Genomic DNA, 14,359 nt, shown 5'->3' with positions numbered 1-14,359 from the left:
AATGGTAAACATAATCCCCGCCCACACCATTAGGCATCCTCCTCGATCTCAGTTTCTTTCCAAAATCTCCGTGATCCATCGAGGATCATTCTCTAGGCTAAATCGGGACTCATCAGAGAAAAAAAATTGGAGCCCTGTTCGACCGTCCAGTAGGCATGTTGATGTTCAAATGTGTGTGAAGTCCTAAGGGACCAAATTGCGGAGGTCATCGGTCCCTAGACTTACGCACTACTTTAACTTATGCTAAGAACGACACACACACCCATGCCCGAGGGAGGACCAGAACCTCCGGCGGGAGGGGCCGCGCAATGCGTTACATGACGCCTCTAACCGCGCGGCCGCATGTTTATGTCTTTAAAGACGCGTCAGAGGTACACATACAACAGGTCTCCGACAATACAGGCCACTATGCCGAAGCCTTCTGCACACGGTTTGCCTCGATACAACACGCCAGTGGATGCTGCGAGTTCACATGCCAGTTGTCGTGCCAGTTGTGGTACTGTCTTGTCCTTAGATCTAAATAACGGTCCCCTCTTCTGAAGTCACACGTGGGCGGTCCAGCCCTGGTCCTCGGGATACAGTTTCGTCTCTATAAACTGTCGCCACATCCGAAAAACAACAGAACGATTCACATTAAGCCATCGGGCCAAATCAGTTTGCGACTGTGCTGCTTCCTTTCCTTCTATGGTCCTCCACCGTAGAGAGTCTGGTAGGTGTCTTGTCTGTGCCACACTGCCCCGGCTGTGTCTGTGTACACAGCGATGGTGGATGTACGGTTACCCAGCAAACACTACCTCGTTTCCTATGTACTCTAACGTCATCGCTGGCATGGTTGTCAGTTGATCAGAATGTCATCTTCCATGCAGAATGCGATTATATGGACATCTGGTTGACAGTTTCTATGATTATATCGTGAATTAGACAAAGGAGGGGAAATAGCGGTTTGTTGCTTTAATTTTGAACACCAGTGTAATTGAAAGTACGGCTCCACAGCTGGGTGGTCAGAGTGGCTGAATACCATGCTAGGGGCCTGGTTCGAATCCCAACCAGGTCGGAGATTTTCACCGCTCGGGAACTGGGTGTTTTCTCATCATCATTTCGGCTTCATTGGCACACAAATTGCCGAAGTGGCGTCAGCCAAAAGGACTTGCACCAGGCGGCCTGGCCTCCAGGCCCAACCACACGAATTATCTTCCCCATATAATAGAATGCTGAACAAAGGCGTCGTTTACAAAGGTAAGTTCTTAACGCAAAGTAAAAACACAAACCGACCTCTCAGTTTTCGAACAGGACTAGTTCCATGGGCGGGAAAGATCCACGCAACTACTTACGTAGGTCTAAGTTGTATACTGGCGTCCTTATATAGTTCGCGATCAAAGAGTATTTACACACGGTGTAATGTAAATGTACAGCAAAAATTGCAGGACACATTCTTCGCACGTAGACGAACAAATTATGTTATGTGAACATGGGTCTGAAAACGCTTTGTTTCCATGTTACAACTCATTTTCTCCAACTCATTAATCATGGGGAAAACGCAAGAGCAGAACATCTACATCTACATCCATACTCCGCAAGCCACCTGATGGTGTGTGGCGGAGGGTACCTTGAGTACCTCTATCGGTTCTCCCTTCTATTCCAGTCTCGTATTGTTCGTGGAAAGAAGGATTATCGGTATGCCTCTATGTGGGCTCTAATCTCTCTGATTTTATCCTCATGGTCTCTTCGAGAGATATACGTAGGAGGGAGCAATATACTGCTTGACTCTTCGGTGAAGGTATGTTCTCGAAACTTTGACAAAAGCCCGTACCGAGCTACTGAGCGTCTCTCCTGCAGAGTCTTCCACTGGAGTTTATCTATCATCTCCGTAACGCTTTCGCGATTACTAAATGATCCTGTAACGAACCGCGCTGCTCTCCGTTGGATCTCCTCTATATCTTCTATCAACCCTATCTGGTACGGATCCCACACTGCTGAGCAGTATACAAGCAGTGGGCGAACAAGCGTACTGTAACCTACTTCCTTTGTTTTCGGATTGCATTTTCTTAGGATTCTTCCAATGAATCTCAGTCTGGCGTCTGCTTTACCGACGATCAACATTATATGATCATTCGATTTTAAATCACTCCTAATGCGTACTCCCAGATAATTTATGGTATTAACTGCTTCCAGTTGCTGACCTGCTATTTTGTAGCTAAATGATAAAGGATCTATCTTTCTGTGTATTCGCAGCACATTACACTTGTCTACATTGAGATTCAATTGCCATTCCCTGCACCATGCGTCAATTCGCTGCAGATCCTCCTGCATTTCAGTACAATTTTCCATTGTTACAACCTCTCGATACACCACAGCATCATCTGCAAAAAGCCTCAGTGAACTTCCGATGTCATCCACAAGGTCATTTATGTATATTGTGAATAGCAACGGTCCTATGACACTCCCCTGCGGCACACCTGAAATCACTCACTTCGGAAGACTTCTCTCCATTGAGAATGACATGCTGCGTCCTGTTATCTAGGAACTCCTCAATCCAATCACACAATTGGTCTGATAGTCCATATGCTCTTACTTTGTTCATTAAACGATTGTGGGGAACTGTATCGAACGCCTTGCGGAAGTCAAGAAACACGGCATCTACCTGTGAACCCGTGTCTATGGCCCTCTGAGTCTCGTGGACGAATAGCGCGAGCTGGGTTTTACATGACCGTCTTTTTCGAAACCCATCCTGATTCCTACAGAGTAGATTTCTAGTCTCCAGAAAAGTCATTATACTCGAACGCAATACGTGTTCCAAAATTCTACAACTGATCGACGTTAGAGATATAGGTCTATAGTTCTGCACATCTGTTCGACGTCCCTTCTTGAAAACGGGGATGACCTGTGCCCTTTTCCAATCCTTTGGAACGCTACGCTCTTCTAGAGACCTACGGTACACCGCTGCAAGAAGGGGGGCAAGTTCCTTCGCGTACTCTGTGTAAAATTGAACTGGTATCCCATCACGGATGCTCAAGGGGAATATGCATTCTTGGTGACTCCCATAGTTACGTTGTGCACCGCCAGTGTTTTGTTTTACATGTCCTGCAAAGGCGCTCGCGCTAAACGTTTGTGCCGGGAGGGATTTCCAGGAGGGAGGTGCCCCGGCAGCAGAACGTCTGAAGCCATTGATCATCGTATTACGGAACATGGGCCATTTCAGCCTGATACTCGCACCCGAGGTAGGCCTAGAAGGACGAGGGCGCCGCAGAGGGAGGTGGCAATTCTTCATGCAATTGATGACGACCCTAGTGTCAGTACAAGACGTGTGGCTGCAACGCTGAATTTTGACCACATGATCGTCTGGCTACTGTTACACGAGGATCAGATTATCCATACTACTTACAGCGTAAGTTCGCACTATCAGCATTGATTTTCTTGAAAATGTACTCTTCTGCGAGTGGTTTATTCAACAAAGTGTCAACTCTAATATTAGTGCAATGATGCTGTTCACAGATGAGGCGTCGTTTCAACGAGATCAGATCGTAAATTTTCACAATTGGCATGTTTGTGCATTCGTCAGTTCTCACGCAACTGTTGAAACAAGTCATCAACAAAGATTTTTTTGTCAATGTTTTGGCCATCATTGTTGGTGACTATTTGGTAGGGCCTCACTTTCTTCCACACAGGCCCAACGGACAAGGTTATCATAATTTCGTGGAGAATGTTCCACCTAATCTGTTAGCAGATCTGCCTTTAACTGTGCCACAAAACATGAACTTCATATACGATGGAGTGACTCCTCATTTTAGTTTTACTGTCCGTCGGCTTCTAAATAACAGATTCGGTGACAGATGGATAGGTACAGATGGACCAATTGCCTGACCTCCACGCTCTCCGCACCTAACTCACTGGATTTTTGTTTGTGGGGGCATTAAAAGCTCTTGTCTATGGAAGCCCAGTACAAGACATTCACAAAGCCCGTGCCCTTATTACGGAAGGCTGCGAAACCATACACAATACTCCAGGGATCCATCAGCGCATCCGAGATTCACTAAGACGTCTGGTTGATACACGTATCAACATCCACGGAGGGCATATTGACATCTCCGATACTAGTATGTGGTATACTGGTGCGTTCTATCAGTGTGTGTTTCCCATCATTAATGAGTTGGAGAAAGAGTTGTAACATGGAAACGAGGCGTCTCCAGACCCATGTTCATATAACATAATTTCTTCGCCTACGTGTGAGGAAAGTGTCCTGTAACTTGTACCGTACACTTTGTTACACCCCGTATAAACACTATTGGATCAAAAGTATCCGGACGGTGGGACTTTGTACGAGCGCTGATGAGCGCGCAGTTGAGCGCCCCACAAACCAAACATGATCATCCGGACACCTCCAGAAACATACGTTTTTCATATTAGATGTGCTGACACCTACTGCCAAGTACTGCATGTCGGCGACCTCAGTAGTCATTAGACATCGTGAGAGAGCAGAATGGGGCGCTCCCCGGAACTCACGAACTTCGAACATGGTCGTGTGATTGAGTGTCACTTGTGTCATACGCCTGTACGCGATATTTCCACACTCCTAAACATCCCCATGTCCACTGTTTCCAATGTGGACACGTACAGCAAAAAACGTGTGTTGCCTGACATCTATCCAGACGATCACACAGGAATTCCAAACTGCATCAGGATCCACTGATAGTACTGCGACAGTTAGGCGGGAGGTGAGAAAACTTGGATTTCATGGTCGAATGGCTGCTCATAAGCCACACATCACGGCGGTAAGTGCCAAACGACGCCTCGTAAGGACCGTAAACATTGGACGACTGAACTGCGGAAAAATGTTGTGTGGAGTGACGAATCGCAGTACACAATGTGGTGATCCGATGGCATGGTGTGGATATGGCGAGTGCTCGGTGAACGTCATCTGTCAGCGTGTGTAGTGCCTTCAGGCGGTGGTGTTATGGTGTGGTCGTGTTTTCTACATCTACATCTACATCTACATCCATACTCCGCAAGCCACCTGACGGTGTGTGGCGGAGGGTACCTTGAGTACCTCTATCGGTTCTCCCTTCTATTCCATTCTCGTATTGTTCGTGGAAAGAAGGATTGTCGGTATGCCTCAGTGTGGGCTCTAATCTCTCTGATTTTATCCTCATGGTCTCTTCGCGAGATATACGTAGGAGGGAGCAATATACTGCTCGACTCTTCGGTGAAGGTATGTTCTCGAAACTTTGACAAAAGCCCGTACCGAACTACTGAGCGTCTCTCCTGCAGAGTCTTCCACTGGAGTTTATCTATCATCTCCGTAACGCTTTCGCGATTACTAAATGATCCTGTAACGAAGCGCGCTGCTCTCCGTTGGATCTTCTCTATATCTTCTATCAACCCTATCTGGTACGGATCCCACACTGCTGAGCAGTATTCAAGCAGTGGGCGAACAAGCGTACTGTAACCTACTTCCTTTGTTTTCGGATTGCATTTCCTTAGGATTCTTCCAATGAATCTCAGTCTGGCATCTGCTTTACCGACGATCAACATTATATGATCATTCGATTTTAAATCACTCCTAATGCGTACTCCCAGATAATTTATGGTATTAACTGCTTCCAGTTGCTGACCTGCTATTTTGTAGCTAAATGATAAAGGATCTATCTTTCTGTGTATTCGCAGCACATTACACTTGTCTACATTGAGATTCAATTGCCATTCCCTGCACCATGCGTCAATTCGCTGCAGATCCTCCTGCATTTCAGTACAATTTTCCATTGTTACAACCTCTCGATACACCACAGCATCATCCGCAAAAAGCCTCAGTGAACTTCCGATGTCATCCACAAGGTCATTTATGTATATTGTGAATAGCAACGGTCCTATGACACTCCCCTGCGGCACACCTGAAATCACTCTTACTTCGGAAGACTTCTCTCCATTGAGAATGACATGCTGCGTCCTGTTATCTAGGAACTCCTCAATCCAATCACACAATTGGTCTGATAGTCCATATGCTCCCCTGGAGGGGGGGCCTGCACCCCTTGTTGTTTTGCGTGGGACTATCCCACCATAGGCCTTCATTGATTTTTAAGCACCTTCTTGCTTCCCAATGTTCAAGAGCAATTCGGGATGGCGACTGCATCTTTCAACACGATCGAGCACCTGTTCATAACGTACGGCGTGTGGCAGAGTTGTTACACGACAATAACATCCCTGTAATGGAGTGGCCTGCACAGAGTACTGACCTGAATCCCAGAAAACCCCTTTGGGATGTTTTGGAACGCTTACTTCGTGTCAGGCCTCACCGACCGACATTGATACCTGTCCTCAGTGCAGCACTCCGTGAAGAATGGGCTGTCATTCCCCAAGAAACCTGATTGAAGGTATGCCTGCGAGAGTGGAAGCTGTCATCAAGGATAAGGGTAGGTCAACACCATATTGAATTCCATGATTTGGAGGGCGCCACGAACTTGTAAATCATTGCCGGCCGAGGTGGCCGAGCAGTTCTAGGCGCTACAGTCTGGAACCGCGCGACCGCTACGGTCGCAGATTCGAATCCTGCCTCGGGCATGGATGTGTGTGGTGTCCTTAGGTTAGTTAGGTTTAAGTAGTTCTAAGTTCTAGGGGACTGATAACCTCAGCAGTTAAGTCCCATAGTGCTCAGAGCCAAGTGATTTGTAAATCATTTTCAGCCAGGTGTCAGTATACTTTTGATCACATAGTGTATCAAACCGGTGAAGTAAAGCAGTTGCGCTTGTAGGTAGGGGGTAACTCTTCGCAACCAGTTTTTTTTTTTTCTCTACAAGACCGCCTGCGCGGCCGAATAGTTGGTATATGGCAGTATAACGTGATTCAGATCCGCCCCCGTGGTTGAGTCCTGATCATATTGTCCGTAAGCGATGATTTTCAACCGGTACAGGTGGACAGAGTAACACATGTGTCCGAGCATCATGCGATGAGAGAGGTCGCATGACGTCCACTCAGCTTGACTGAGGTGAACCGTGGCCGCGAAGAGACGTTCGGTTGTATGGCCGCCACGTGGCCTCCCTTGTAATGCTGGGACACGTGCCATTCGCAGTTCCAGTCGCGATAAGTAGTTTTCTTAACCGCGGAGTTGAAATACGTATAAAGGATTGGTACTGGACAGAACTGTCCTTACACAATGCTCAACAGTTTCATTGTTGAGGAAGCAAGCGGATGTCCGTGCCCAACGTCCAACCGTCTATTATGGCCTCCATGATATCCAAGACATGTTGGTTAGTCTCTGTATCAAACGCTGGATGTTGTAGTTCCGAAACGCGCTTTGGGAGTTCCTGTTGTATTATGGAATTACCTTCTGGGTCAGTGCATCTAAAGTAAATAAAGTGTTTGTTAAGCCATTGCAGGCACCAAGAATATTATGCAAATGAGATAAACGCACATTGTGCAGAAGCCTTTTTTTAAGGATGTTCTAATTCTTACACTCACTTCCCTTCTACTCCTTAACGCTCTTTGTCGCAGATAATAAAAATCAGTGTTGAACTGCGATATACACAGTCAAAATACAAGACAAAAAAATAATTTTCGTATAGACTTGACCCCCTCGTCTGAGGTTCAAAACAGTCACACACTCCTGTTGAAAGATATTCAATAAGCTCCGGTCTAAAAGCGTGGAATTGGGAATACCAATCGATTCAAAAGAAAATTGAAATCATATCTCGTTAGCCACTCTTTCCACAAATTATCTGAATATCTGGATTCAGGGACTGAAAAGTTCTGTTAGCTACATGGCGAGTAGCAGTGTTTGTTATAAGGCTGAATACGTAGTAAAGTGCTATAATTAGGACTCAATATTTAATAATGTGAAAATGTTTTCTTTGAAAAATATCATTGCAATCCAGCAAATATTAAACTACTAAAACTATTTCGTTCTGGAAAAAAGCCCCCAGACTGTGGCTAAGCCGTGTCTCCGCAATATCCTCTCTTCTAGGAGTGCTAGTCCCACAAGATATGCAGGAGAGAGTCTGTGAAGTTTGGAAGGCAGGAGATGAGCTACTGGCTGAAGTAGGTCTGTGAGGACGGGCCGTGAGTCGTGTTTGGACAGCTCAGCTGACAGAGCACTTGCCTGCGAAAGACAAAGGCCCCGGGTTCGAGCCCTGGTCCTACAGACGGTTTTAATCTTCCAGGAAGTTTCATATTTGGATTCTGTCCAGCATAGGAGTTCACACAGGCGTTAGAATCATAAGTATCTTAAATGCTGCCCTGCATGATGCTCTCCATTTCGGACTGTCTATCATTCTTATTGCTCTTTTCTGTATTTTTAATGCTAGTATTTGTTTTGGAGGTGCCTCTCCTCTTCTTTCTAAACTCCACAGAGATCGTACATTGCTAGAATAGCTCTCCTGGAAGAAGGTATGGTTCAAATGGCTCTGAGCACTATGGGACTTAACATCTATGGTCATCAGTCCCCTAGAACTTAGAACTACTTAAACCTAACTAACCTATGGACATCACGCAACACCCAGTCATCACGAGGCAGAGAAAATCCCTGACCCCGCCGGGAATCGAACCCGGGAACCCGGGCGTGGGAAGCGAGAACGCTACCGCACGACCACGAGCTGCGGACGGAAGAAGGTATGTCCGGGAGAGAGGTTAGGGCAGAATCCACACTGTGAGAGCAAGTCGTGATTAGTGCTGAAATAGCTCAGATTGCAAGAAACGGAACGCAGTGTTCCGTGTTAGTGTCCTAATCTGGTACACAGTTTTTATCTAATTAATAAATGTTTGATTTGTATGTTAAATAATTTATGGGTATTTTGTCACTAACAATACTGAGACATTCAGTTTGGAAGAGAAAACAGAACCCCGTCCAGGTGAAGAAGAATAGTTTCTCTCAGTTACATAAGTTAGAACCGACTCTATTCCTCAAAGTAAACACGTAAACTTGTCTCCGAGGCTGCCTTGTACATTGCAGTATCTAAATGATCATCTCTTATACACAATTAATGCTACTACCGATGGTGAAGTTTGCATCCCGCCACTTTCGTCGATCAGTCGCAAGCTTGTCTACCCTTTACTCCAACAGTAAAAGCTCAAAATGGTAATATTATATTGCGTCTGAAGCAACAGTTTACGATATTTAAATAAAAAACGGGCAGCAAAGTTATTGCAATCTAGCGAAATGGTAGATTCTAGGGAAGTAAAGAAACAACGATGATAACACTCTTCACTGACACACACGGCTTCTGTGTGAAAGTACAGCGACTGAAATTTCATCAGCTTTATTTACGAAATTACGACACTACCAACAACTAGTGTGTGACATCCCGTCTCGAAATTTTGCCTCGATTACTGTACAAAAATTCTACGCTTCACTTAGGAAAAGTTCAGAAAGTTACTACAAGTGATGATAGCTTCACATATCCATGTTAGTGATATGGATCTAGGGGGCCGAAATTTTATAGGTAGTTTGCGCGACAAGGAGCCGTTCGCGACGTGTATTTCCTGCGTTGCTGAAGACTTTTCTAGGAATTACAGCTTTCTTAAATAGCAAATAACTTTTGCTTCTAAACACGTCATGTATGTTAAAGATAAAATATAATAAGGTAGAATAAATAAATGTTATCTTCAAAAATAAGGAAAAGAGAAAATACGAGGGTAAGTCAATTATTATTCGCAAAGCAGTTATAAAATTTTATTGTAATCAAATAGGAAACTTACAAGAACATCGTTTTTCGACATAGTCTCTTTGCGTTTCAACGCACTTGGTCCATCGTTGTACAAGCTTCCTGATGCCCTCATAAAAGAAGGTTCTCGGTTCAGCTGCGAGCCAGGAATGCACCGCTTCTTTCACTGCTTCGTCCGAGGCAAATCGATGGCCCCTTAATGCCTGTTTGAGTGGACCAAACAAGTGATAGTCAGAAGGGGCAAGATCGGGGCTATATGGAGGATGATCCAGTACTTCAAATTTGAATATCTGGAGCGTTTGGGCATTGTGGGCAGCAGTATGCGGACGGGCATTGTAGTGCAACAACACAACACCTTTTGACAGTAATCCTTGGCGTTTGCTTCGAATTGCAGGCTTTAACCTGGCAGTAAGCATCTCACTGTAACGTAGACTGTTTATGGTTCAAATGGCTCCGAGCACTATGGGACTCAACTGCTGAGGTCATTAGTCCCCTAGAACTTAGAACTAGTTAAACCTACCTAACCTAAGGACATCACAAACATCCATGCCCGAGGCAGGATTCGAACCTGCGACCGTAGCAGTCTTGCGGTTTCAGACTGCAGCGCCTTTAACCGCACGGCCACTTCGGCCGGCCACTGTTTATTGTGGTGACGCTTTCCCCATAATGTTCCAGTACTGAACCTTGTGCGTCCCAAACGACCGAAAGCATCAGTTTTCCTGCGGACGGTTGGGTCTTGAACTTTTTCTTGCACGGCGAATTTGGATATTTCCATACTCTGCCGCTTACTCTCCGGCTCGTAATGGTGGATCCATGTTTCGTCACCAGTAATGATCCTATCTAAGAAGTTGTCCCCTTCGTTACCATCGTGATCCAAATGTTTTTTTGCAGATGTCCAAACGCGTTTGTTTATGCAACTGTGTGAGCTGTTTTGGGAACCATCTTGGACAAACTTTGTGAAATCCAAGCCTGTTATGGATGATGTCGTAGGCAGAACCGTGACTAATTTGTAGATGATGTGACACATTGTCAGTAGTTAATCGCCTGTCTAAGAGAATAATTTCACGTGAACGCTCAATGGTTTCTTCATTTGTGGCCGTTAACTGTCGTCCGGCTCCTTCATCGTGCGAAACACTTGTGCGACCATTTCGGAATTTTTCAATCCATTCTTAGACGCTCCGATGTGGCAAAACACTGTTCGTGTACCGTACCGAAAGTCTTCGATGAATTTCGGCCCCTGATACGCCTTCCGACCACAAAAAACCGGATCACTGCACGTTGCTCTTGTTTGCTGGAAATAGACAGCGGCGCTGCCATGATAACAGCACGGCAGCGATAACGAAACTAACCTAGCAGCTTGAAAATTACAAAGATATAGCAACAAATAAACAAGGCATGTATCATCAACGTAAAACGACAGTACTACCAAAATAAACAAAAATATAACTAAATTGCGGACAATAATTGACTTACCCTCGTATTTGTCGGGAGCACTGTTTGTTCTGACAGTGTCTGTCACTGTGCTTTTTCTCTGTTTTCCTCTACGAATACATTAAACCAATATCAACTGTATCTATACTCCACAGGCAACCTGAAGATGTGTGGCGAAGGGTACTTTGTGTATGACTGTCCCTTTCACTTCCATTACCGAGCGGGGTAGTGGAGTGTTTGGCACACTTGACTCGCATTCGGGAGGACGACTGTTCAAACCCGCGTTCGGCCATCTTGATTTAAGTTATCCGTGATTTCCCTAAATCGCTTAAGGCAAATGCCGGGATCGTTCCTTCGAAAGGGCACGGCCGCTTTTCTCCTCCGTGTTTAAATGCGAACATTTTAGGTTAGGCTTTACCGTGACTGTTATTGACATTAAATGAAACAACATTTACTGTTACCAGTCACCGTTTTATTTATTTCCACGACGCGTTTCAAACGTTTAAACCTCCATCATCGGGTGGATTTGCATTAGTTGGTATGACATTTGTGTGTGTGTGTTGTGTTACGATTTTTTGGGGGAACTTGTGGCACTGCCTAGTGGAGAAACAAGACACTATTTCAGAACATGGTTTTGGATTTCTTCTGACAAAAAATTAAACCGATATCTAATGGTAAACATAAAATAAGTAAAATAGAGTACTTCCAGTGCTCACAGGTTCCTTTTGCTGTCGTAAAACATCACATGCATACTGTCACAATTGTAAACAAATATGGCGTCTGGAATCAGCTGGGTGCAAGGTTCGTATAGCAGAAGAGAAGGCATAATCGCAAAGTGCAAAGAATATATATCGTAACAACGTTTTTACAGAATAATTATTTAAAGGGTTTGGAGGTGTTTGTTTCGAGGTGTCGAATATATGCGTGTGTACTTCAGGTGGCATATAAATCTGATTTTGAAAAGTTAAAACAGCTTAACCTTCATACTCGTTTATACAATCATGTGAAATGTTAAAAGGCTTAAACTGCATACTTATTAATAACAATCAGTTGAAATGTTACAGACTGTAAGTACAATAATCATATTCAGTTTAATTTTTTGTCATAAGAAATCCAAAACCATGTTCTGAAATAGTGTCTTGTTTCTCCACTAGGCAGTGCCACAAGTTCCTCCAAAAAATCGTAACACAACACACACACAAATGTCATACTAACTAATGTAAATCCACCCGATGATGGCGGTTTAAACCTTTAAAACGCGTCGTGCAAATAAATAAAACGGTGAATGGTAACAGTAAACTTGTTATTTCATTTAATTCTCCATGTTTCCCTAATCCGAGCTTGTGCTCCGTCTCTGATGACCCCGTTGTCGACGGGACGTTAAACACTAGTCCCCTCCTCCTCCTCCTACACTTCCCAATCTTGTTCCAGTCGCATTTGGCTTGCAGGAAGAACTATTGTTGATAACTCTCCCTATGAGCACGAATATCACGGTCCTCTCCCGAATTGCAGGCAAGAAGAAGTAGTATACTGATTCCAGAATGAGATTTTCGCTCTGCAGCGGAGTGTGCGCTGATATGAAACTTCCTGGCAGATTAAAACTGTGCTAGTTCTGCAAGGTTCGCAGGAGAGCTTCTGTAATGTTTGGAAGGTAGGAGACGAGGTACTGGCAGAAGTAAAGCTGTGAGTACCGGGCGTGAGTCGTGCTTCGATAGCTCAGTTGGTAGAGCACTTGCCCGCGAAAGGCAAAGGTCCCGAGTTCGAGTCTCGGTCGGGCACACAGTTTTAATCTGCCAAGAAGTTTCAGTATACTGATTCTTTACGAACGCAGGGACCCGGAATTTTAAACTACGTCCCACGGTGATGCTCGCCGCCTCTCTTATAGCGTCTGCCAGTGGAGATGGATGACAGTATCCGTGACGCTTTCGCGGTTACTAAACGTACCCGTCACAAAAAGCGCTACTCTTCTCCGGGTCTTCTCTATTTTTCTCTATGTCCGCCTGCTCAGCTGAGTGGTTACGTGCTTGCCTCCCATGCAGCGGGCCCAGGTTCGAGTCCCGGCCGGGTTGGAGATTTTCTCCGCCCGTGGACTGGGTGTTGTGTTGTCCTCATCCTCATAGGCGCGCAAGTCGTCCAATGTGGCGTCATCTGCAATAAGAATTGCAACACGGCGGCCAAACTTCCCCTAACGGGGGCCTCCCGGCCAACAATGCCCTACGATCATTTCATTTTCTCTACGTATCCCATCAAGGAAGGCTCCCACACTGACGAGCAGTACTCAAGTACCGACCGAACGACAGTTTTATAACCTACCTCCTACGCCAGTGGATTGCACAGCCTCCCAATGAATCTCAGTCTGCCGTTTGCCCTTCCTATGATAAATATTATACGGTCGTTCCACTTTATGCTGTTCCGTACTCACATTATCAAGTATTTAATGAACGTGACCGCTTCCAGTAATTGTTCAACAATCGCGCAATCGAACAATAAGAGGGAACTCCACATATTTATGCGCAACACGTTACATTCGTTTATGTTGAGGGTCAACACGGCAATCTCTGCACAAAACGAAGAACGCTATGGCGCTAAAATACACTACCGGCCATTAAAATTGCTACACCAAGAAGAAATGCAGATGATAAACGGGTATTCATTGGACAAATGTATTATACTAGAACTGACAGGTGATAACATTTTCACGCAATTTGGCTGCATAAATCCTGAGAAATCAGTACCCAGAACAACCACCTCTGGCCGTAATAACGGCCTTGATACGCCTGGGCATTGAGTCAGAGCTTGGATGGTGTGTACAGGTACAGCTGTCCATGCAGCTTCAACACGATACCACAGTTCATCACGAGTAGTGACTGGCGTATTGTGACGAGATAGTTACTCGGCCACCACTGACCAGACGTTTTCAGTTGGTGAGAGATCTGGAGAATGTGCTGGCCAGGGCAGCAGTCGAACATTTTCTGTATCCAGAAAGGCCCGTACAAGGCCTGCAACATGCGGTCGTGCTTTATCCTGCTGAAATGGTTCAAATGGCTCTGAGCACTATGGGACTTAACATCTATGGTCATCAGTCCCCTAGAACTTAGAACTACTTAAACCTAACTAATCTAAGGACATCACACAACATCCAGCCATCACGAGGCAGAGAAAATCCCTGACCCCGCCGGGAATCGAACCCGGGAACCCGGACGTGGGAAGCGATAACGCTACCGCACGACCACGAGATGCGGGCCCTGCTGAAATGTAGGGTTTCGCAGGGATCGAATGAA

General features: G+C 45.3%; 1 non-coding gene across 1 annotated transcript; it reads left to right on the top strand.

Annotated features, from left to right (window-relative positions):
* The first annotated feature begins 12,782 nt into the window (after positions 1–12,782).
* On the top strand, positions 12,783–12,857 carry Trnas-cga. Its single transcript has one exon. It is a non-coding gene; the product is annotated as a tRNA-Ser (tRNA).
* The last annotated feature ends 1,502 nt before the right edge of the window (positions 12,858–14,359 follow it).

This window comes from Schistocerca piceifrons, chromosome 2, assembly GCF_021461385.2.
Source record: "Schistocerca piceifrons isolate TAMUIC-IGC-003096 chromosome 2, iqSchPice1.1, whole genome shotgun sequence".
Classification (NCBI taxonomy): domain Eukaryota; kingdom Metazoa; phylum Arthropoda; class Insecta; order Orthoptera; family Acrididae; genus Schistocerca; species Schistocerca piceifrons.
Note: the sequence above shows the minus strand (reverse complement) of the source record. Positions and strands in the feature narration are given on the sequence as shown.